Raw genomic sequence first — 24434 nt, forward strand, 5'->3', positions numbered from 1 at the left:
ATAAGAGATGCTCCAGACCCCTCATCATCTTTGTGATGATGGGGGAGTGGGTTTGGGTGAAATGGGCCTCCTGGGCCATGGGCAGGGTCAGAGGTGGCCTCTGGTGAGGCTGGATGAGGCCACTAAATTCAAGCACTCAGGGCCCTGGCACTGGCTGAGATTCATCAGTCTTCTTCAGGGAATGCAGAGTGACCAGCACAAGGGTCATCTTGTGGTGACAGAAGGATAGGTGCCAGTGACTGAAACCTAGTGCTCTGTTCATTACAGGCATTTTCAAATGATATTTCTTAAAGACAAAGCAAAACCAAGCTGCCCTTGAACAGAATAGGAAAGTAATTTGGATGTTGAATTTCAATAGCAATTGCCTGTGTTGCCCTTTGGAACCCTGTGTGTTTCAGTTTTCCCTCCCTGAGCATTCTCCTCAAAAGAATGGATGCATTGACTGCATGCATGATTTTGGGGAGAAAAACAGTTTGAAGAACATAACCCTGTGCCTTGTCAACCAGCTGACTGTGTGCATTCATTGGGGAAAAAGTTGAGGGCAGTTAGTCCACACTTCAAGACTGGCTCTCAAGGAGGCCAAGGCCACTGAGATTTTGGGATTATTCATGTTTCAGAGTCAGTCTGCAAGACAAAATTGTTTAGGGCCTAAAGGAATATAAACAACTGTCACACGTAGTTGTTGGAGCTTCTTTTATGAGAGTCTTGTATTACTTAAAAATTGCTTACGATTGCTAATTTAGCATCTGTGTGGAATGCTGTATTGTCTGGACTCCTGTATTTGCAATCAGAGCAGATAGCAGAAGCATAAGCACTTCCTGCACAGCTTCTTGGCTGCGACCTGGACTGACCTCGTGAACGGCAAGTCGGGGTGAGCAGTATCAGACTTGGATGCTTTCTTCCATTATCGCTGGTGTGTTAACCTAGCAAAACTGCTTGGCTTCTCTGCTGAGCTTTCCAGCTACACTGTAAACATCTGTCTGCCAACTGACTGAAACCACTGCATCGTTTTGTGTAGGCTACCGAACAGCTGTCAGATGCGAATAACTTGGATTATCCAATGTCTTAACCAATGTTCTAGATGCAAGAGCTTCTGAACACTTTTATCTTTGCTTGACTTTCCTGGTTTCTTGACTGAATCCTTCTTAGCTATATGTTTTCATTCTCTTAGTAGGCCTTTAAATAACCCGCAAGAGTGTGCTGGATGTTATCCTCCTGCAGAGCTCAAGTAGATTAGGCAGGAGCATTGAGTTCATTGGATCACTATGGATCCACTCAGTTCTTCTATGCATCTCCTATCCATTAGTGTCCCATCTCTAAGAGACTTAGTGATATTAGTTTTGACAGGATGCATTATGCTGTCCAAGGTTATGTCTCAGAACCATAAAACTGTGAAAAGAGGATCTCCAGGACAACACTACAAGCAACTGTAATGGCAGATGAGCTGAGATCTCTGATAATTATTTTCTGCCAGCATGGACATGTGTGTTGCTTTCAGGGTGACAATAGGCTATGAGTGAGAATACCTGTGCAAAAAATATACCGTAGACTTGGAAATGTTTGGTTTGGAAAAAGGGTGCTTTTCACATATGTGAATTTGGGATTTATTTGGCTGAATACCACAGAAGTCATCTTTAAGTTCTCTGTGACTCATCCAGGCTGTCTGAACTTCTCAGACTGAAGAGAGGAAGCAATGAGCAGGTTCAATGATGACAGAGCTTCCTGTCTTCCCTTGAACAGAAGGCATTTGGAAAGACCTTTTTCATTATATTCTGCTGATTCAAGTTGAGTTCAGTGACTGGGCAAAAACAGGAGAGAAAATGCTGGTTGTGGGATGCCATTCTTGCCAAACCTTTTCAGCCTCCAAGGAAGGCTTATTTTGGCCGAATGTTAAAAATGCTCTCTGGATTGCTATTTATTTGGAGAGGTTGATGGGAAAGATGCTCCTCCCCAGGCACTGAACCATAAATATTTGACTTTTATGCAACCAAATTCCTCCGAGTAGACATGGAATAAGTGACAAAAAATGAGCTTTTACCAAACCTGTGGAATTCATTTCAACATTGCCAGGTGTTTGGCTGTAAGACTGTGAGGTCCCATATTTAACAGCTCATATACTTTGCCAATAATATGTGAAGTGTTTCATTATCTTATACGCTGTAGTTGGCACACATCAGTTTGCAGACAAAGAGTAATGGTTTATGATGTTTGTGGATTCCATGTGCAGTTGTAGGCATAAAATGGTGTGTGGTGTATGATAAGACAAACACATAAGAATGAAAGAGCTCATATAGCAAATACAAGATACTTTCAAGTCCATGATACATAAAACCATAAATTGTTAAGTAACATCAGTATTTTGATTTTTGTCTCCTTTTACAATTGACAGGAGTAAAGAACAATGAAGAAGCTTGCCTTCAGCTCACCCAAGCTGTTCAAGGAGCACTTGGGGCAGATCAAGAGCTATGTTATTTTAAGTCTGCAAAATAACCAGGTAGGAGTTCAAGGACTACTTTGGAAAGATGAAGAGCTAAGTTATTGTGAGGCTGCAGAATAGCCAGGGCTTTTTAGAGTCTTCATCCTGAAGGCTAAATTTTTCACAAATTAAAGCTCAGTTTAGGTGGACAAGCTTACTGGACCAACTGCTTATTCACATCAATTCCCAATATGCAGTGAAGTATTTCAATCAATATTGAAATAATTACTGCAAGATTCTGGTTATGAGCATTTTTATGGATCTTTTTTCCCCTGTGGTGCTTTCACTCTTTTCTGAGTTTTAATCTTTCCAGAAAAAAAAAAAAGTATCAAAAAGCTTGAAACTTTAACCTACTTCTAAGTAAATCTTTGACTGAGAAAATCTTTAATGTGTTGCTTTGCAGCAGTGTATTTAAGTGTGCACTCCTTTATGTATAACAAATGTTTTGCCGAGGTAGGGTCTAAGGATGAAAAGCAACTGCCTATTTACACCAGCAACTCCCCAAGCATGGGAATCTGGTGTGTTGCAAGAGTGGCGACGTTTGCTGTGGCAGTGCTTGCAGCAGCCTGTGTGGTCTGCCCTGCTGGCCTTAGCAGCCCGTCTGGAGAACTGGCAGGGGCGAGCTGCCCAGGAGACCTTGGTCCGTGGGTGAGCTCTCAAACAGCCCACTAAGTCACAGGGCTGCTCCCCAGCTGCAGCGAGCAGGGCAGCTCAGGGAGATCTGCCATGTCTCACCAGTTGTAATCCAGAAAAAAACAAGCTCCGGCTATCTAGAAGAGTGAGGAGGAGAAAGTTTGACTACAAAAAGCAGAACAGGAAGCTTCTTGCTTTCATGTCTTCTGCAAGGACTTTGGCAGATTGGTGTGTTTTGTGGTGGTTCTGCTGGTGCTTTGGACCTCTGTCAGATGCATTTTTTTTAGAGAGCTACTGAACCTTTGCATATGAACAAGAAAGCATGTCATTTGTCTGATGCTGAATTTCAATATTTTTAGTATTTTCCCCCTTGAGGTGGTTTAGGAATATGGAAGATGATTTTAATGAAATTTTTATTGTTATTTCTAGTGCATTTTCTGTGGTGTAAACACTGAGTGAACGAAAAACTGAAAGGTGGTCCCATCCCTTGGGGGACTGGAACCTGGTATTAGCTATCTGACCAAGAAATGATTAGAACAGTCACTGGGGAGGACAAGGTAAGAGTAACATTATTTATATGTATTTAAAAAAATAATATCTAATAAGTTTAGCCCAGAGGGCTCCATAATCATCAGCAGTATGAAGTTTAACAAAAACAAGTGCTGAATTTTTTACTTGGGTCGAGGCAACCTTGAATGCACATACAGTCTGGTGAATGAGGTTCTAGAAAGCAGAGCCATGGAAAGGGACCTTGGGGTCCTGGCCAATAGCAAGTTGGCCAATATGAGTCCTGGCAGCCAGGAGGGCCAACTGTGTCCTGGGGGGCATCAGGCAAAGCATCGTCAGCTGGTCGAGGGAGGTGATTGTCCCGTTTTGCTCTGCACTGGTGCAGCCTCACCTGAAATATTGTGTGCAGTTTGGGGCACCAAAATATAAGAAAAGATATAAAACTATTGGAGACTGTCCAAAGGAGGGCAACGAGGATGGTGAAGGGTCTAGAGGGGAAGCCACATGAGAAGTAGCTGAGATCACTTGGTCTGTTCAACCTGGAGAAGAGGAGACTGAGGGGAGACCTCACAGCACTCTACAGCTTCCTCACAAGGGGAAGTGGAGGGGCAGGCACTGATCTCTTCTCTCTGGTGATCAGTGACAGGACCTAAGGGAATGGCATGAAACTGTGTCAGGAGGTTTAGGCTGGATATTAGGAAAAGGTTTTTCTCTCAGAGGGTGGTTGGGCCCTGGGACAGGCTCCCCAGGGAAGTGGTCATGGCACCAAACCTGCCAGAGTTCAAGAAGTGTTTGGACAACGCTCTCAGGCACATGGTGTGATTCTTGGAGTTGTCCCATGCAAGCACAGGCATTGGACTTCCATGATCCCTGTGGATCTCTTCCAACTCAGGATATTCTATCATTCTATGGTTTTACCTGCTTTGATGCAGATGATCACTAAAATAGTGTATTTGAAGTTGTCTGAACTCACTGGTTTCTTATTATCAGAGAAACAGGCAGTTCTGAGATGCATGTTTGTGTTTAAAAGAAGCAAAACCTGAGAAACTTTCCAAAAGCCTGAATTTTTTGAGGAAAATGATGAAAATAAAGCTTTCCACTGAATCTGTCTTACTATGCTGACACTTCTGTGGCTCGTCTCACTTCTAGTGACTGTATAGATATTGTTCATTCATACTCCTGACAGGACAGTTGCGAAGCCCTTTTTCTGGCACTGATGATGTAACAGAAGACCAGAGGATTCCTGTATCAGCTTTCTGCCTTTGCTGCTTAACCTCCCTTTTGAGGAAACTTCCTTATTTGGAGAAAGTAGTGTACACATATCCAGATTCAGCAATGTTTTCTGGCTGACAGCAATTCGATATGGCCTTATGCAATTTTTGTTCTCCCAACTTCCACACACAGGGGAGTTCACTATTTTCTGTTTTATCTTAGTTGTCTGTACTCTCCCTACAGTGGATGGACAAAACGTTTCCACAGACATAAAGAATGATCCTCAGTTTGACTATAGAAATCTGTGTTAAAAACAGGCATTGATTTAGAGAGGACTTAAGTGTGCATTAACTATTAGTCTGTCATCTATTTTTGGGCAGAAAATAATTCAGTAATGTCTAGCTTTTAGTCATAGTATATCATGATTAGGATGTTTATGTAGGATGAGGATAGCAGAAAAATTCTGAGAAGGCTTGCTGGTGCATTTCTGAGTGGTCTAACCCCAAATGTGGATCAGTTACTGACACTGTCTGAACCAGGTGACAAAATCAAACCATATCTGTTTGGGCCATATGAAATGTCCTCTAAATAGCCTTTGAAAACATGAGCATTGGGTAAATTATGGTTATTATTAGTGAGCTGATGTTTAATTTTGAACTGCAGCTTAAATGAGATAAATGTCAGATTATTAGTTTCTAACAGTAATCACTTAAATGAAATTTCATTAAAATACTTCTGAATAATTAATAACATTAAATCACTGACATTTTAACAAATCTTTGTCTAAGACCTGAAGACCTGGTGAAATACGCAGTTTTCATGAATTGAAATAGAAAAAACAAAATCCCATCTGCCTAAAACATAAACCTGTTCAATGCAGAGAAGGAAGTTACAGTTTGGGATACCAAGAATTTGAGATATAATTTCAATATTCATTAATCTTTTTTTCGAAGACATTGGTGCATGTAGAAGCAATAAAGCACATCCCTATTTCAGTGCACATCATTTTAGGTCTAGGAGTGCAGAGTGTGAAAATAAATTTTTCTTATGTTATGTTTTAATCAAGATAAAATGACAGTTTTAGAGTCACAGAGTGCATATAACAAGATAAGCAGTGCTGCTTCAGCACAACTTGCATGTATTGTTAGAAAGAAGCATGCACTTAGAAGCAAATGATGGCTCTGAAGTTATGGTGATACTGTAAGGCATTGGTATAAAGTGGTTATCTTTTATATCATTCTTACAACCTTGGCACACATGGTTTATGTTCAAGAATTTGATTTCCTTAGTTTTATATTTTTGCTGTCCTTAAAATCCACCATACAAGAATGAATATAGTCAATTAAAGAATTTCATAAAACTTTGTTTCTTGAGGGCAGAAATTATTAGAAAACAGAACATTTGTATCAATATTTTATTTGCAATACTGTCCTCTCAATATGTACTAACAGCTCTCCATTATTGTTGGTGGGAATTATATATGCAGAAGTCAAGCAGAATTAAGCTTTCATGAGTAGCTAGTTAACAGATAAATGTTGTATCTCTGTGCTCTGTAAATTAGATGTTGTTCTTAAAGAGGGTTTTCACAAGCCCTGGTTATGTTTTTTTTCCTTAGCTAAATTTCATGATCTTATATGTTATTTTTTTAATAGAGTTTGTAGTTTTTGCAAACACCAGTATGCCTTATGGTGACTGCTGATTTTTGTTTAAACTGAAATATTTTTATATTTCAATGTAACTTGGAAGTAAGATCCATTTCTTGAAGTGTAGCTAATAATGCTCTGGACTGTTACTATTGCAATGATGTTAATTCTTCCCAGTCTCTGTTATGCTGGTCTGGCTTGCACAAAGAGTTTAAAAAGGCCAGGAACCTAAGACCACCGGCATTGCAGGGAAATAACATCTGAAGAACTCCCAGTCCTACAGTCCGCCCTCCTGCTGCTGAAGAGCAATAGCAGACTTGATTGGGGTTTATTTGTGGATGGCTATTTTCTAAAAAATAACAAATCAAAGAAATAAATCAGTACAGATCTTATATTACATTTTATATGCTTTGTTTTGTTGGTGGCTGTAGCATGACTGATAGAAAAGGAAACACATTTTTGCTACTGGGAACATGCTTAAGCTTATTTTGTTTATTGTAGCACCTTTCTGTCATTTTGCTTATTCTTTGAAACACTTCCTGCCACTTTTATTTTACTTTTTCCCCCCAAATCTACAGATTGCATAGTCATCAGTTTCTTCTGAGTTTAATATTTTTTTTTTTTGCACCTTGGGTTGATCTTGCAGTTCCTATTTAGTCCTTACTTTGGAGAAAACCCTCAGTGACTTCAACAGGTGGTCTCCTGGAATCAGCTCTTGGTTTTGCCATATTGAGTGCATGATGTCTGTTGGACAGTTACAGTCTGAAATTGTATGCCAAAATCACCAGCCAGGTCCTCCAGAACCGCTCTTTGAATCTGCTGTGTTACTGAAGTCTCATTGGACTACTCACATGGTGATAAGAGTGGTAAAGGGAGACTGCAAAGTCCGTGCCCACTCTTCAGAGCCCAGAGATGGAGGCATAGAAGGGTATTTGGGACAGAGTCAAAAAAGTCTACTAGATTTTGTTTTCTTTTGTGGTGTTTCAGCAGACGAGAGGTGCCTTCTTTATTCAAATGATAGAATGTGGAGATATCCTGTTCACATGTCCACATAATGCATGTGCTGTAGGACTGGGGGAAATGAGATCCTGCGTTTGGTTTTATATTCAGAATTGCTCCATGAAGTTGCCGGGTTCCTTACTAGTTTCCCTGAATCCAGAAGCATGTCTGTTTTGCAGGTGTTTTGCTAAAATTACATTCCACTGCAAAGAACAGATCTTATCCTGTTTGTATTTTTTAAATGCTACCTTCACTTGTGTAATCACATAAGCAATTATTAATAGCCAAACAGTAAAACAAGATGTTTTTGATTTGGATTTAAGTCGTCGAGTAGTCTTTTGCTGATCCATGCAAAAGCTTCAATTGTGTGATCGTTTTTAATCATCACTAATGAAGTTGACACACCCATGATGTTGTTTTTGGCTTTGATACCTAGAGGACTTAGTGAAGTGGCTGGAGGGTTTGGTTGTGTTCCACATCTCACAGCGTCATGGGACACTGGGACAGTAGTTGCTCCAGGGAAGCAAGAGAAAATCAACATTGGCATTATCAGTATTCATCTTCACTCCCACTCTGATTCTGCTCTGGTTTCTTTTAGCTTCTCACTTGTTGTCAATGCAGTAGCAGGAGAGCATCATGACTTGGTTTGTGTGGGAAAAAAAAAAGGAAGACTAAAAGTGGCTTGATCTCAATTTTCAAAGTATGGGTCTGAGCAAAAGTAGGTAATACTTCACGGATCTTTGGGAAAGAGGTACTGGACGTTTAAAGCTAATCAGGTTTAACCTGGGAATAAACTGAAAAATAAATTATACAAGGGTAAGTAATTATTGGAAAATTGCTAAAGTATATAGTAGACTATCTATAAGGAAGTCTTTAAAACAATATATATAAAAGATATGAGCTGTAAATCAACCAGACATTACAGTCTGTGTGATTGGGAAACTGGTCCAAATGGAGATGGTGATTTCTGTTGAATTTCTAGGTCCTACCAGAGGAAACCAGTAAGGAAGAAGGAAAGTTGCTTCTTTTAAGTGACCAATACCTCCTGACTTTTCTGTCAAAATAGGCCAAAAATGGGCTGTATCTTGACAAGAGTGATAAATGTTTAAACTGTATGGTACTTTTGCCATATTTCATTCTTAACTGAAGAGGTAGGCTCTCTTCGGGAAAAACAGCCTTATTAATGACTTATAATTGTTAAAGTGTGCTAGTTAGTGTTGAGAGACTTTGCTTAGGTTGTAGGATAGGAGAGGGAAGTGCCTTCCCTCTCTTTTCTTCAAATAGTCCAAGTCCTGACCTCAGGCCTTGCTATGCAGAAATCAAAGACTTTACCCTTTCTTCTCTTGCACTGTCTGTTCAGGAAGCAGGAATAATGGATCTCCTGAATGATGGCCGTGATTTTAATGTGGGATTTTGCTTGTGAAATTGCCTTCTCTTCCGCATGGGAAGCACCTGGCATCATCCTAGCTGGTACTACTGTGATAGCTGCAGGACTAGACCTGACGTCTCTTGCTTCTATGGAGTGTAGTCAGAGCTGGCACACTGACCTTCACCAGCTACAATGAGGTGCCCTAAATTTATTTAGCCCTCTAGAAGCACCCTGTTGGTGTTGGGCATACTTAGAAGCTCAGAAATTATATTCATATATGTGCATCAACAGAAGGAACAAAAGTAGCTGTAATACTGGAATAGAAAACATAGAGGAGTAACAGAATAGCTTTGCTGGTGGGTAAGTGGCTTGATACACTGAAATTCATTTTCAAACAAACTAAATAAATTAACTGTACCACAATGTGCCTGTGGTTTGAATTCCAATTAGAAGGAATATTATAGTGGTGTAGTTACAATATTGATCACTTGGTTGGATAACTAAAAATGTATGTGAATCATAAGAGAGAGTAAAAAATCAGTGATAATTTAACTGTAAACATCATATGGGTGTGTAAGACAGAACTTTTTTTTTGTTAAACCACAAGTGAAATTTTACAGTAAATGGCCACAGAACAAATAGGAGGAGAAACAGCTTACAGTTTATGCCTGAGTTCCTGTGCCAGATATGACTCAGAAGGTAACTGTCAAAGAGTTAGTGCAGTAGCAATTGCCATGTACTGAAGCTTAGGATTCTTGTGAGAGTGAAAGAGCCACAGAGGTGTTAGACAAAACTGAGGAAGCCTCTCAGAAGGAAAATTAAAACAGCCAAGACGTTAAATTTCTTAAAGTGCCATATAAGGGGTGGATTTAGGGTCTTTTTGATAGATAGTGTGCTTTTTCTCTCCAAAAATTAACTTCTAAAAAGACTAAAAAAGAATAAAAGAAATAAAAAGGCATAACTGAATATGTGGAAGTAATTGCAAATAAGGAGCAAACAAAGGAGAATTAAGTTTCACAAGATACATGTCAAAACACAGTAAGGTACACCAAAAAGATTTTGAAGAAAATTGTGAAGGAAAAGTAAATAAATTCACTTTTCTATCATTAGAAGTTGAAACATGACTGGTATATCTGTATAATATCAAAGAAATATGATAGCAGTGTACTGATAGTATGGAGGAGCTTACAGCTGCTGCAACTTTTTTTTTTTTCAGGAGGTGAGGGAAGGAAATACATTCAAATTGAGGCAGAATAGTTTTAGGCTAAGTATAGCATAATTTTTATGAAATTCTAAGGACAAGTGCTGCTTACTGGGTAGTTTAAATGACACAAATATTAAATTGCCAAAATGTTAACTGGAGTATGTGTCCTAGATGTTTGAAGGTGGAAAGTGGCTGTTTTGTTGCCGGTCTAGAGTGTCTGACTTTGTGGTAGGCAGACTTTTAGAAGCTAAGTAATAAAGATATGTGAGGAGGCACAGGGATATGTATCATGAAATATTGCCACTGTGGTTTTGTAGCCCTGCCTCGCTATTCTACCAGTTTTTCTGAAGGAGTCAATATAGGGCAGTTGGATGTTGTGTGGTGCTCCGAGAAACATAATCCAATGTCATCATCTTATAAAATTATGGTGATGTTCAGTAAGTGGGAAAGTTCCCTTCTGAGAAGAATGTGAGAAGTGAAAATTTACTTGCAGAGTAAAGGAATTTTTCCATTAAGGTCTTACAAGGTTAGTCTGCATATATGGGCCTATCAGTGTATTTATGAGAGGATGAAGGACAAGGTAGGCATAATCAAGAAGGATGGGCCTTTACAGGGCAGTAGAAAAAAGGTCATAACACCTAAAGACTGAACGATAAAGTGGCAGATTAAATTCTATGTTAATAAATGCAAAATAATCCATCTGGGAAGAAAAACCAGCCAAGACTGTATGTTATTCAGTGCTAAGACTCCACATTAGCTGTTGCTGTTCAGGGAAGGCACCTTGAAATAGTTGCAGGCAGGTCTATGCAAACTTAACTCACAGCTAGTCAAAAACATGAGTAAATTATAGGAATGGATAGAAAGGGGACAGACAACTAAACAGAAAACATCCCTGACTTTGTTTAAATACAGGATAGACTTCTTGTTCTTTCTAATAGGCCAAGTAAATAGATGAAATAAGTATTACTACATAGTTAAGTATTGACTGATTTCATAGGAAGCCAATTCCATTTAAAAACAGAAGGCTCAAAGAGTGATAAAAATATCAAAATGTCTAAATGAAACTTTTCCCCTCAAAAATTAAGTTTTTCAAGATCACAATGTAAGTTGCTTCTCCGAGCCCTTGTAGCTAAGGGATTCACAAACTCCTACTTAAAAAGAATCATGATTGATATGTCATATCATAACTACCAAGAAACTTCAGGCTGCTGCAAAAATAGTCTAGTAAGCAGCCCACAATCCTTATGGAGTCATTTCAGTATCTCTTAGCGTGTAAAGTTGTCCATGACCCACTGAACAGGCAAACATTCCTAGGTTTTATTACAGGTAATGGTATGGAGTGATGCTTAATAATCTTTTATGTTACAGGTTACAAGCTAACTCTAAAAATGAAGTTGCGACAAATGACACTTCGTGTGCAAATTGTTAAAGACGGAGAATTTCAATGTTAATTTTTATTAGGGATGAAAGATAAAGAAGACACAAGGTGAAAAACAAAGGTAATGTTTTCTTGTAAGGGGAACATTCGTGCAAATGTCATGCATATTAGCCAGAATTTTATTAATGGTTATCTTAGCTTTCTTTTCTCACTCCTATGCTTTTGGGTATTTGAAGAGGGAGCGTCATGTCTCCCCCTCCTTCCTGTGCAATAAATATTTAACAACATGGGCATTTTCAGTGTCCTGGGGCAGTCCTTTGAGCTAACAATTAACATAGGAGAGACACCCTCTCAGTTATTGTTTCAGCATCTCTTTCTGCAGGCTCGCAAAAGTATTCTGGTTGATGTTTGGCAATTTCAGAGTCAGAAGGATTTGAGCTAGCCAAAAGGACTAGATTATTATTACTACATTCTTAATGTCAGCATAGGTTCTATAGGCTCTGGCAGAAGCGATGAAGACAACAAGCCTGCCCTGTGCTTCAGATCTGACTGTTACACGAATTTAATCCTTAACAGTATCCATCAGTTAAACTAAATAAATATATACAATGTATCTATGTATGCATATAGATATAATGAAACGTCTCTTGTTTATTAACCCCGAACTACAAAAAATTTTGCAAACGCACAATGATGTCTGTTGCCTTAGCAGAAGTTGCAGTAACTTTATTTACTTAGCATTACTTTTTTGGATGGCCATCTTGGCTGTTGTAAGTGACATCAAACTGAGGGAGAAAGTTTCCAAACTGAGACAACCTCTGCCAAAACTGAAAGAATTCTGTTATTGTTGAACTCTACATGTAACTCTCGAACAGCAGTGATGTGTTTTGGGAAATACTGATCAACTGGGACCCAGAAACAGGCAACAAAAAGACTTTGCTAGCTCCAAATGGCAAATTCCCTTCTCTGAAAGGGCAAAATGAAAGGAGGTAAGATTCCTCCTTCCTTATGCACTTCTAAATATGCAGTTTCCTATTTGGAAGGATTTATCAGCTAGATAAGACTTATATTTCTTGCAAATGTTCAAACTAGAAGAAAAAAAAAGAGGGGAATAAGATCAGTGTGGCTAGTAAGAATGAGAGTGATGCTAGAGCATACCATCCAACTTTAATTATAGTTTGCAATTTACTGTAAATAACCTTATGATATTTTCCTAGTTTGGGGGAAATTCTTCGAACTTTTGCTCAACTAACTTCCATGGGAATTCATGTGAATAATTACTTTGAGAATTGAGATATGGAAATAATTATTCTCTCTCAACAAGCTGGATAGCTTGTCAGCTATCAGTACTACCGCAGATTTCTGCATGTACTGAGCTAGGCCAACCCCTGAGCAATGAAGCTACATCAAGCTGATTTGCTTGTCTTCCATCCTAAGGACTGTACACTTCTGAAAAGCACAACATTCATGTCTAGACCTGGCAAGGACTGACAAAATAACTCACCTTTCTTCTTTTTTCCCCCCTCTCCTTGTTCTGATCAACATCCTAGGTGTGTTGTTCATTCGTTCTTTTTGGTGTCTGCTGTTGTCACTTCTTTGAATAAAAATCTACAAAGAAAATACCTCCCTATTTGATAATTTTTTCCAATAAATGCTCATTTGCTTCTGTTGGTCACTTCTGTTTATTTAAGGAATTACCAGGGTGTTGTAAAGGATAATTGGGAGTCTGGGGAAATATAATGTGTAATGATGAAGTTGTCCACTCTGAGATCCGAACAATGTAGACTTTGCTGCTGGCACTGTGCTAATTGGTAGGGCCGTGCTTCACAGGCAAATAGAAGAGGACAGGTGGTGAGCACAGCAGTTCTGGTATCGGTGGGGTTTGCAGGGCATCTGTGTTCACAGTCTTGCCTTCAAGAGCATAAAAATTCACATGTAGATAGTCAAGAAACAGACACGTATCATAAAAAATAAAGCCAGAATGTAATTAAATAATAAAACATGACAAACAGTGCATTTCTAGGGAATTACAGCATGCCTTGGGTGGAGCTATAAGGCATGAGGCCAAAGGTTGGATGTCTTTAATCATCCAGGAGGCACAGAAAGCCCCTGATGCTGACAGTGCTACAGAAAGGAAGAGTGGGATGGTATGGACAGTCTTTCTGCATACAGTTTAGAAACCAAGTTTGATTTTATCCTATTTGGGCATGGAGTTGTCTGTATCTCGTGCTTGCTTTTTTGCTGTGTATGGCCTCAGTTGGTTAACCTAGTAAGACTACAGAATGATGCTGATGGGTCAAACCAGATAGTTCAGCACCCAAGTACATCTAATGAGTGGAGCAGGAAGTCTTGTCCTGGATCAAGTCAGTTTTTTCCAGCCCCTGTGCCTGGACTGGGATTTCCATGAGTAAACCTCAAGAGCAATGAGAGCAGCTGCTAACTCTGGTATGGGGAACAGGGAACTGAGAGAATGAGAGGATCCCTGGAGTGCTGTAAGCTGGACTGCCGAGGGGTCTGTGCTGAGGCTAAGGCTGGGGAGACTTGAGGTGATGTGTCTGGGGTAACAGACATTTGTGACCATGGGCTTGGCCAGAGAGGCCCAGAGGGTGAGTTGGAAGCCAGAGTTGCATTTTTCAGTGAGGAGGGACAAATGATGAGCAAGACCATTTCAGTGCTTTTCAGTGTGGATGATTAACACGTAATTCTGATACCACCACGTCTCCTGATGGCTACTGCTGTACATCTGTACAGGGGCTGTGAGATTTCAAGGAGCTGTGGGTGGAATGGCTAGTTTCTTCCTCTTCATGGTCATCTTCTCCAGGTGATCTTTCTAAGGATCTGAAGCTTTATCCAAGAGGTAGGTATGAGGCAATGCTTGCAGGTGCAGAGTTTTTCATACCCTGTGTTCTTCCTGTTATTTTCTGTCATTTGCCTGGAAAGATAGCAGAATTGAGCAGACATAAGGCTTCTGCTGAGAACTGCAGCTGGCAACAGAATGTCGTCTCTCAGTGAGAGAAAGAAGCCAAACCCAGTGCTCTTGCTGCAGTGACAGCTCCCAGGAGGGTGGAGAGTAACAGGCTCTTGGAGAAGAGGTCTTGTGAGGTGGAAGCCTTTGTGTCATGATGGTAATAAAGTCTTCAGAGACAGAACATGCTGATTCACAGAAATTGAGACTGTTTGTGGGAAAGGGTTGGCTTTCACAAATATCTTGACTTGAAAACTATGGTGGAAATAAAATTTTGGAACTGTCAGAATGTTTTGGTAATTTCTAACTGAATGGCTTTCTCATTCGAAATTACTTTTTGTTTTGAAAATTAAACTTAATAGCATATTTAAGAAGTTGCATTGAAAAGATATGTTTTGAAATTGTCAAAGCAAAATGCTGACCTTGAACTCCAGGGCTTTTTTCTTTGCCTCATGTCTTCAGCTTTGAAAATTGCAATAATTTAAAACTTTCCTCCCACTTTGAAGTGGGATATCGATATCTAGAAAACTGTTTACAGGGAATTGTTTCTCTCTCTGCTTAACATAATGAACTGTGCCACTTCAACATGGAGTAGCTCCATTTAAAACCAACAAATTTCTAATAAATTCACTTAAAAAAAGAAATATAACAATTCTATTGCTACAAAGCCACCTTTTACTGTCACAATTAGTCTCCCACAAGTACAAGCAGGTTTTCTGATTTTAGGCTTAAAATGTTTACTGGTGACTGTAATGCATTCAAAAGAAACCAAATACAGATGGTTAACTTTGAACAATGTTTTTCTCACACAGTATTTAAGGTTCAAGAAAGTCATAAAACAAAGAAGTCCCAATTCAGTACTGTGCAGCATGTCCTGCTGATGTGTTTATTTCTGTTGCCTGGATTTTAATCACTGGGATGTGCTCACTTCAAATGTGATGCTAAACATTGCCTGTTATTATAATGCATTTCCCAGGAAAGTGCATTCTGACTAGCATGCAAAGCGCAGGAGAAAAGCATAGGGGGATTATTATTTCTTTTTTTTAAAACATGGCCTTAAGAAAAACAATGGTTCATTCTTTCAAGCACTGTATCCTGAGTCCTATTTATACTGTTACCAGTTTGGCAAAGGGAAAGGGGCTTCCAAGTGAGTGTGAATTACAGTTGTACCTACAGGCTCGCAGTACCAGGGGGCCATGCTCAAAGTGTGAATTCAGCTCCTCACAACTCACTGTCATACTTTCTGCCCACACTGTGCCAGGAAGCTTCATGGCGTGGCTCACAGCCTTATCAATGTGCTTAGTCAACCTTGCCGGGCCCAACTCCCAGTGCCCATCTGCTCTGTGTGGACATTAAAGACACCACTATGCTTTTTTCCTAAGTGAAGTGGTTTGTTGCAGAGTTCTTGACTATAATTATGTCCCACAGTAACCATTGTGCAGCAAGACATGAGTCAGTCACTGACTTTCAGTCCAGCAGTGGTTGTGTTTTGGTGGTGATGGAGATTTCTGGGGCAGTGAGTGAGTTATACAGTGAAGCCCCAATACTGACGTCATTAGGGCAGCTGGACTCACTGGTTTAGCTTGTGTGATAGAAATGCTTCTCAGCACAGTGATGCCCAGGTGACATAAGGTGTATAGAGATGTGATTGATGGGTTTTTTTGTTTTGTTTGTTTTGGCTTATTTATTTATTTATTTATATTTATTTATTTGTAACATTCTTGGCATTTTATAGTACTATACATTGGTTAAATATATTATATTAAAATGATGGTGTATGGTGAAGGTGGGTAAAAAGTAAAACAGAATAGCTGTGGGGAAAAGGCGGCAGCTTTTCAGTTTGCCCGTATTACTAAAATCAAGACAAAACAATTTTTTTTCACTAGGGCTGTCTAGAACCTCAGCATCAGGTCTGGCTCAGTTAAGCATGAAAACTGTTCATCCTGTGACTCTCTCCACTTTTAATGCCTTTCAGCTATTTTTTACCTGGGAAACCTTATGACAGCAGTATCTTGCAACATAAAACATTACTGCCCTACTCTGTGTGCTTGGGATTTTATCATTATAGCAGAACACCAAAAGCAGCAGGTTAGCAGATTTGCTGCTGAGCTGGTTGGGTGCCTCTGTGTCATTAGTCCATGTTATATATGCTACTGAAGCCTGGCACTCACTGCTTAGCGTGGAGGTACAGAGACAGAAAAGAAGCACTGCTGGCAGCCATTATCAGCTAATTTTTTTTGTCTGTGATTTCAGGATGTTTAAGACACAACAGAGCTTTTTTCTCATTAGTGAGGGTCAGTATGCAGAAAACAGATCTCATGAAGTCCTGGTGTACTGTGCCACCCTGTTCCATCTTCATTTCACCATCACCCACTCCCACCTTGTCTGAAAAGTTATACACTCTGCTGGATGCCTTGGGAAGACGGATTGTTTTCATTTGCAGAGAGGTTTGCAGCAGAGCACTTTCAAAATGACATTGTAAGAAATTGCTACAGTACAAGACCTGATCTGACTTTTATTTATATAAAAAGAGATCAGGGTTAGGATTTCTAGTTGGAAGAAGCCCATGATTTTACTAGGACAGGGAGGCTCATTCTTCACTCTTGGCATGCCATGCTCTCTGCAATCTATCTGAGAGGCAATAAAGGAGGTAATAAAGTGGCAATCAAAAACAATGCTTCAGTAGTCCTGAGCCACAGTTTGTGGGATCTCATTTGGAACTTATTTACCTAACCCCCTCCCACACATCTGTCTGTCTTAGACACCTACAGGAGTCGTCTCTTTGGAGAGCTGGAGGCTGTCAGAAGATTAAATTTATTTCTTAGATCAGTCTGGAAGACCTTTTTGTTGGGAAGGGGAAATGCAGAGAGGTCAGGGTATATGGGCACTGCAGGTATGGAGTAAAGAGACAGCAGTAATGACTCCGGATCCAGGAGCAATGCATTTCCATCAGTGCCATATTGTACCCGGTTAACTGACCCTGCAAAGAAGAATTTGGTATTTGGCAGCAGAGCTGCTCACCTCATAGTACGTCTGAGCAAATAGTTCAGAACAAAGTTGATGTATTATCTTTTATTGGCAGGCATACAATAAAATCAAGATATGTATACGCTAATCATAATTTGTTCACATTCATTATTTTACGTATTTTAAAAAGCTATCTTTCACAGATCTTTTCTCTATATGTTGATTATGAACCATTCTGTAAACATCATCAGTCTTCTTGGTTCCTTATTTGCAGTTAGGTATGAGGACTTTCAAGACCATGTTTCTGATCTAACTGTAACAAGTTCACAGTATGGCTGGTTTTCATAATCCTGTGTGGATAGATTGGATACTTTCTCTTATTCATCAGGATGGCAAGAATGACATATACTTTCTGCAGGTTTTCATGCCAGTAGAGACTGACCTGCATGTGACAGAAAAAGGCTGAAGAGAGGTATGAATGATCTAAAAATTCAAAATTATGTGGACAGAAGAGTCTTCTTTATCAGTTTCCTCTGTTTTACATTACTGCTCTGGAAGTACTTTTCATTTCCTCTCTCTGTATTTTTGCACATATCTTCTCTTGGGCAGGAACGTGTGTAAAGGGTAGAGCTGAACAGAGCTGAACAGCTAGCAATAGAATCCTATGTTTTTTATATGCATAGTAGTCTTCTGTCTCTGGAGACTAATAGATTTAAGGTCCCAGGCTAATTGTTACATGCATAACTGTTGGTAAACTGGGACAAAATTGACCATGATTATGAACCTATGCAGAGCATTTCCTTTAGTTTTCAGTCTTCCAGAGTAAGGGGGTAATTCTATGTTCCCTGCTGAAGCAAAGTCCCACTGTGCAGCTGAGTCAAAGTAATGGACGGTTGCCTGAATGAAGACTGTGGCATTTAGAAAGAGAGGGCCAAGCAGATTTTCTTCTCTTTATTAGTTTTCTTCCTTGCTGTGGTATTTCAGCACATCCCAATCTTAATACATTTCTCTTTGCAGCATACTTTGGGATGGAGGAAAATGTTCTCTCTCCAAATCTGCCTATAGGGAATTGACATGGGGAGAAGTGAAAAATTTTAAACCATTTTGTTTTCCAGTGGTACAGGTGGGCCCTTACTCAGGTAGCTGAACATTTTTAAATATGCCCCTAGAGATGTCTGTCTGAAAATCAGCGACGTGGCAGAGCAGGGACTTGAACCCGCCCTGGTGTCCCAGATGCTTAGCTAGTGCTGTAAATGCTGGCTTATACTTCCTGTCCTAACACTGTACTTAGTCCTGTCACTGCTGCCTTTGATTTAGAAGGGCCACTCTGAATAGAAAGACTGTACTCAGGGTGAGTAATGGTGGTGAAATTTGTCTTTTTAGTAGTTGATTTTTAAGGCTGAAAAATCTGGCATATTCACAAACTGTGAATCAGTGCATCCAACTACAGATGTTATCCTCTGGAAACTGAGGATCCCATACCCAGACGTACTGCTGTCGAAGTACAGAAATGCTATCTGAACATGATTCCTGTTTCTATGACATCCAGAAGATAGCTGCTTTCTCTTTGTAGAAGCAAAAGATCAGAGAAAGCAAAAAGCAAACTAGAGTAACACAAAGGAAGGGGAAAAAAATGTGTTCAAAAGACCTCTGTCTCTCCCCAGCTTCCTGCTCCCTCCCCCTGCCCCCTGCCTCCTCTTCCTTCTGTCTCTAAGGGTTAAATATGCAGAGGGAAAAAAATTGCTAGACTTTATGTCTGTGCTTGGTGGGAACTATTAAATTACAGCTGGATGTTTTTAATTATGCCACACATAAATGCCTGAACACAACAGCGTTTTAATCCAAATGTGAGCCTCATTTATGTGTGTTCTGTGTTTGCTCTGAAATGCACTGGCTGGCACTTGTTTGTGGTGGCCCCTTTGTGGCATTGTAACAGTGTGTGGGGTTTTTCCCTCCCCCCCTTCTTTTTTTTCCCAAGTGTGAGGATGGGAGCTAGTGCTGGCGAGGGGGAAAGGAAATGGGTAATAAAACAGAGAGCTAAGCGGCTCACTGGAGCCAGCGATGCTGGGATCTGGTTAATTGCTCTGAAATGAAAAAGATTCGGGGGTTTTCATGAAATCCCATAGGTGCATTTGCCAAGCCTCAAATATTAGATTGAATTACAGTTTCTAATTCCTCCCCCCCTTTACCCACAGCCATGTGTCTTATTTCTTCCTAAAGCTTGTCCACTTTTCAGAGCAATGAATGTAAGAGAGAAGCAAAGTAAGGACTGCCTGCCTCCTTGTTTTGCACCTTCCCCACTTATGTCTTTTGCTAATCTTACCTTTTATTAAAAAACAAGAAATTTGTCTCTCTTTCCTCCAGAGTATCATGATGTGTTTGTGGATTTGAGGTTGAAATGTTGCCTATATATTCTGCCTTGCAAAGGGTTGCGGGGAGGGCGTATGAGGAAGACTGTCTCTGTCCCATGTTCTCCACACCCACACACTAGCTAAGCATAATATAATCCTTTTCTGCATAGCCACCAAGACTTGTTTTTTTAAAGGGGCTTTGACCTGTCCCTCTCATTTTCAGAAATAATTTTACATTGGCAGTTAGTTGTGCCAGCATTTTTACTATCCCACAAAGGGATTTCAGCACCTGATTTGTGGGGACTTCACTGGGAAATGACGTCAGTGGTGTGGCTCGGAGGAGTAGCTGTCTCTGAGATCAAATCCTTAAATGGTAGGATTGGCACCCACAAAACTGAAGCTGGAGCTGAGACTCTCCTGTGTATAAATTATATCCACAAATCAAGATGCAAACCCCTTTTCTGACAGTTATTGTGTTTTGTTAACCAGTGAACAATGTATATTTTCTTAGTCTGGATGTTTCAAGATTACAAAAAGTGCACCTTGGTTCTTAGGCTCATATCTGATCCAAGTGTTGCTTCTCCTCTTGTGAGGAACTGGAAATCTTCCCTCTTTCTTCCACCCTGGAGCTGGGAAGGCCCTCTGAGTCACCTAGCTCTGTCCCAGCCTTGGAACTGGCCTTTCTGCTGGAAATTTCTCTGCGTTGTTTTTCTTAGCTGATTGCTCTGGTGCTCTCAGCATCCACCCTCCCCCCCAGCAGATAATTCTTATGCACTTCTTCTTCAGGGACCTTTTTTTTTTTTTTTTTTTTCCCTTTTGCTTTGTTTCAGCTTTCTTTTTGTGTTTTGGTTAGAGGTGTTTTTGCATGCCAGCCTCAATTGACTGGTTCAGTCCCTCTGTCCTCCTGGAAGTTGTGTTATTTCTCACCTTCCTCACATCATTTATTGGTGGAAGCTCCCCTGGATATGAATGTGTGAAATATCCCTTCCAAATTATGCATGCACATTCACAATTAAATATAAATTCCTACTTTCAGTCTGCTGTGATTATTTTAAATAATTAAAAATTAAGAGTTCCATTTCCCACTCAAAGGCAAGAAGGATTTAGGCCACCATTTAGCTGGCAATGTTTAGCTGGCTCCTCATGCAGCCTCTGCCATTAGGCACTAGTCTGGGCTGCCCAGCTTAAAGAGAGCAGAGCAACTAAGGGCATGCTCGAGTAAAGCATGCTTTGATACTTCTGCTGTTTCCTTGTATGTGATCTCATGATGCATTGCTGTGGGGAGATCTAACTGTTCTGCCAACTCATTTTCAAGAACTGTTTTCAAAGAGAATGGTTTTAAATTGCTCACTTGGGGGGTCATTTATTGTCTTTTTTTTTTTTTAGTGCTGGTTCCTCAGGCATTTGAGGGTGAAATCTCTATTGTTCACCCCACCTCCAGAATGATCAGAAATCATGGATTTTTATTTAGCCACCCACTGTCTTTTGACCTGAATACTTCAATTTTTCTTTCCCACCCAGTCCCTTCCTAATGTTAGCCACAGTCTTCCCATCTTGCTCTCACCCTGTAGGGTAAGGAAATGTGGTTTCATCCATGAATGACATTAATGCCATTGTGTGAATCATTAGTGGATCCAGCATCACAAGCCCTAGGGGATCAAATACTTGCAAACCACTAGAGAGAAATTCTAATATCTAATACGTGGCAGGAATCATCCTAGCTCGAAGAAAACAAAACAACCCTATTTAATACCCAGAGAAGGTCATGGTGCTTAGAGAGAGCAGAAGGCCTTGTGTAATAGCCTCGAGGGGCCTAGAGGCAACCATCCTGCTTCTCCCTTCTGTCTGCATTCCCTCTCATCTCCCCTCTTCCCCAGGCGGCTCCCTCTCCAAACAGCTAACCAGATCCTTCCCACTTGTGGCACATAAGGGCAGTATTTGAAGCCCTGACTAGGCTGTTGCCTTGTTCTTCCTCAAGACAAACAAACAAAAAGTCAAGATGAAGCATGACTAACTCAGGAAAAAAAAAATTAATGAAGACAGAAACTGAGCTTTTGTGGTGGGGCAGAAGAGAAGCTGAACACCTGCTGTTCTGCTGTGGTGTTATCCCAATTGCCCTGGAGGTTGCTGTTAGTTCTGCCTTTGCAGGCCTTTGTGCCAGTGTTTCTGCTTTGTCTTAGCCCTTGGTAGAAGACAGCACGAGAGCATGGGGGTTGTCTCACATCCCAAGGAAGAGTTTAAGATGTAACCCTGTGGTTGCTTGCTGGCACCTCTGATGATCCCAGCACTTCAGCAGGTGTTCAAAAGCTGATTTACCTTTTTTTTTTTTGTGTGTGTGTAATGACAGGCACTTGCATTTGAAAATTTTGGCCAAACATCCTCTGGGATGTAAACACACAAGGTATATTTGGCTGTTGGCTCCTGCAGCATGTATTACCTGTGTAAGAACAGGAATACTGTGCAAAAGCAGAGAAAGCAGATGGAAGTGCTCTGTTATGCATAACAGGACACAGATTTCCCTTAATGACCTCATCCTGCTAACCTTGAAAAGAAAAGTCAAAGATACTGCAAACCCTTTCTCTGTGGAAACACTTATTCCCAAGTATCAGGCATCAATACTTGATTCCCTGCAAAAATTAGGTTGTTAATAAATTTAGTAATCTAAGTAATTAATCGGCATAGGTAGATCATCTGTGGTGCAAGGGGCAAGCCTAGAGATGTGTAGAACATCTTAAAATAGCTGTTGAAATATTTGTGTAAAGTTACATTTTTAATTTCTCTTCTATTGTGAACTATGAATTAAAGTATTGGACTTTGGAAATTTCCAGTCCCAGAGGGGGGTGGCAGGACCAGAACTGAAGGGAGCGTTAGTTAGTTTTATCAAGTATACAGAGCAAGTTTGAAACAATTTGAAATCAGCTAGGTTGGTTTTAACTGTGTCTGGGTTTGAAACTCTTTAGAAATTAAACCTGATTGTTTGTATAGGAGTTCTTACACTCCATCTCAAAAGCTAGCAGAGATGAAAAAACAATGGAGAGCGGAAATGTTAAAGTCAGTATTCTGAGAAATATCAGGTAACACTGAATTTTCAAACTCTTCGATACTGACATCTGTAAACAGAGATTCAGAAAGCTTACTTTTTGAAGCTCATTACTGTAGTGAACTTGTAAGTTCTCTGGCAGCTATGAAGGTTTAGCCAGCAATGATGTCAGACTCAGAATTAAAAGTATGTGTGGAACAGATAAGATAAAAGGTGCCTTTTTTCTTCTTTGAACATTAAGAGTTTTCTGGTTGTAGTTTCTTGAACTTGTTGAAGTTAATACATGATAACACAAACTATTTTGGGATGGGGAAAAATCATCCTTTAGGCACAACAACAACAACAACAAAAACACCAAAGAGAAGAGCTTCTCCTATCCCAAGTATATGTAAGATTGATTTTCTGTGTGTGTGATTAAATGTCTTAATTTATTAAGCAAAGACTTATTGAAAAAAAGGAAAATTATAAAAATAATGCTTAATCCATGCATAGAGCTACTACAATGTCTGTTTGAATAATGGATCTTTTTCTGCACATCAGTGTTACTACAAAACTGGAAAAGCATCAAAGGAATATTCTGCTTGCTGGATAAGCCTTAGGAAGTTAAGTACTGAGAGGAGGCTAGGTTATGCTTTCTCAAACTGTGAAACAGATAAAAGTAGGGCTGAAGATGGCTGTGTAAGGTGATATATAGGTATAAGTCCTCACTGGTGAAATTTCTGATCTGGATTAGCAATGTTCCTTTATTTAGAAAGAATGTGGAAGCACAATGATACTTTAAAAATTGAACTAGATACTGTTCCTACCTGGAGACCTTTTCCAAATATCTCATCTTTTGTTATTTTTACAGAAACTTACATGAGCTATGGTATAAGTACTGAAAATATAAATAGTAGCCAAGACATTTTTAAGTGACAGCTTTTACTAACAAGGTACAACAAACAGATTAAAAGGTATATGAGCATTCCTTATCAAGCAGAAGCTCATATGATAGCTGAATAGTTTCATGATTTCTAAAAAGCTGTTTAAATCAGTGGCCTTAAAGCAATTCCTGTCAAAATCATAGGGAATTTTACCAGTGGAAACAGAATTAAGCCCTAAAGAGATCATTTTTTCAGCACCTTTGAAACTTTTCATCTGCCACCATTGGAGCCAGTGGAAAGGATTTCATTGACTTTGGCACATAAAGGGATGTTGGCTGTGTAACCCAAGATATCTTGTGTGTGCCAAAGCATAAACGAAATTTAGAATGAGACCAGCTTTGCTGTAATGGTGATGATATAATACTCAAGAGCAAACAACTAATAACCTCGTCTTAAAACAAGAATCCATCATGAATGCTCCGAGACCAAAGGGAAAATTTGCCTCTGGCCTCTGGGATTCCCTGCTGGGCAATAAAAAGAGGAGCTATATCATGCAGAAAATGATGAGGAAAGAGGAAAAGCCCTCAGGAGAAAAAAGCCTGTTTCCTTTCCCCTTCTTGTCTCCTGGCATAAGCTCTATTTACCCCTTGTGTACAATTCCATTGAGAAAAACCAATTCATGATAGAACAAACTGAGAAAGTGCTAGTTCAGGCAGCTTCTTCTTTTCTTTCATGGATTAATGGCAACTAAAAATGAAAGGATTATTTAAGGCCATTTGGGCAATATTAAGTACTGCCTATTGTGTGAGTCTAGGATCACATATAGC

General features: G+C 39.9%; 1 long non-coding RNA gene across 1 annotated transcript; it reads left to right on the forward strand.

The window, feature by feature from the left end:
* The first annotated feature begins 2393 nt into the window (after positions 1-2393).
* Positions 2394-13007, forward strand: LOC113945106. Its single transcript, XR_003526942.1, has 4 exons — positions 2394-2494; positions 3539-3666; positions 11412-11542; positions 12639-13007. It is a non-coding gene; the product is annotated as an uncharacterized LOC113945106 (long non-coding RNA).
* Positions 13008-24434: the final 11427 nt, after the last annotated feature.

This window comes from Corapipo altera, unplaced genomic scaffold, assembly GCF_003945725.1.
Source record: "Corapipo altera isolate COAL_440 unplaced genomic scaffold, ASM394572v1 49, whole genome shotgun sequence".
Classification (NCBI taxonomy): domain Eukaryota; kingdom Metazoa; phylum Chordata; class Aves; order Passeriformes; family Pipridae; genus Corapipo; species Corapipo altera.